Source organism: Penaeus monodon, unplaced genomic scaffold, assembly GCF_015228065.2.
Source record: "Penaeus monodon isolate SGIC_2016 unplaced genomic scaffold, NSTDA_Pmon_1 PmonScaffold_4825, whole genome shotgun sequence".
Lineage (NCBI taxonomy): Eukaryota > Metazoa > Arthropoda > Malacostraca > Decapoda > Penaeidae > Penaeus > Penaeus monodon.
This window is the reverse complement of record NW_023659692.1, coordinates 4032-5268: the sequence shown is the minus strand read 5'-3', so window position 1 is coordinate 5268 and position 1237 is coordinate 4032. Positions and strand designations below refer to the sequence as shown.

At 34.7% G+C, this 1237-nt stretch overlaps 1 non-coding gene across 1 annotated transcript; it reads right to left on the bottom strand.

Moving 5' to 3' along the window:
* Window positions 1–913: 913 nt before the first annotated feature.
* Trnav-uac lies at window positions 914–986 on the bottom strand. The gene has a single exon. It is a non-coding gene; the product is annotated as a tRNA-Val (tRNA).
* Between the last annotated feature and the right edge of the window lie 251 nt (window positions 987–1237).

Below are 1237 nucleotides of genomic sequence, written 5' to 3'. Positions count from 1 at the left end.
AGAAACAGGTATTCCCAAGCAGTGTTGCTATTGTAGCGATTTTCCCGTTAGATCTAAAGTTTTTGATTTATGATCTAGCGGGATTTTGATGTTTTACTTTTGTCTCTTAGCGGAAACAGAGGAGCTTGTATTCTTATATCTAACGGTTTTTAAAATCCAGTCTAGCGGTTTCGTGGAAATAGCAATGACAACATCACCATCATCATAATTAATAGTAGTAGCAGTAGTTAGTAGTATAGTAATAAAATCAGTACAAATAGTAATATGTAAAATAATAATGACTACAGTCTTCTGGTTATTACTGAAGAGGTTGTATTACTGTGGATACACTGTTGGCTTATGCTGGGATGGGCCTGGTAATTAAACAAATAATTTTGAAAAGAAAAACCCACGAACTATATTGTCTTTGAGGCTGTCCTTGACCTAGAAAAGGCTGACTACTATGTAAAGGAGGTTTCAGATTAGTCCATAGGTCTCCATGTAACACAAGAATAAATAATGGATATAATGTATTACAATGTAAGTAACAATAAGGCGAGAAAAGAACATTTTAAGATTCTACTATTTTGGTCTTGAATAATGAAGTGTCACTTCAAAACTGTTGTTCTTAACCATTTCCCCGAGAGGAAACAGGTCTTGAATGTAGTATGACAGACGGAATATTCACTGTATGTACATAACATTTTGGTTCTCTCTCCTCTCTCTTTCTTAACTTTCCTGCTTCCACTCTCCCCTTTCTCTACTGTAAAATAAATGACGAAGACAGTAGATCTTAAGTTAACGAGATATTTGATTTCTGTAAACCGTGAAATCTTTCCAAATTTACATTTCGGTTTGGATTGCTGAGTCTCTTTGAATTTAGCTTTGCTTTTTCTTGCCCTTGTTTAACTCATAAACTGATTAAAATTATCATTGCTCCCACCAGGGCTCGAACCTGGGACCTTCTGCGTGTAAAGCAGACGTGATAACCACTACACTATGAGAGCTGACAGAATTTTGTTACATAATTTCAGTTTTCATATGCATATGTGTATGTGCACAGTATATCACATAAATTCATAGAAATATCTATCTTTAAATCACTTTAGTTCAATGAGATTTGTCTCAGCGTACTCCACATCATTTCTTACCTCTACTAGTAATATGTAACAAAATAATGCATTTCCTCTCGTTTCCGTACCTATTTTTCTTCATACATGAATGCTGGAAATATGTCTCATTGAAACAGCTAGTGTTC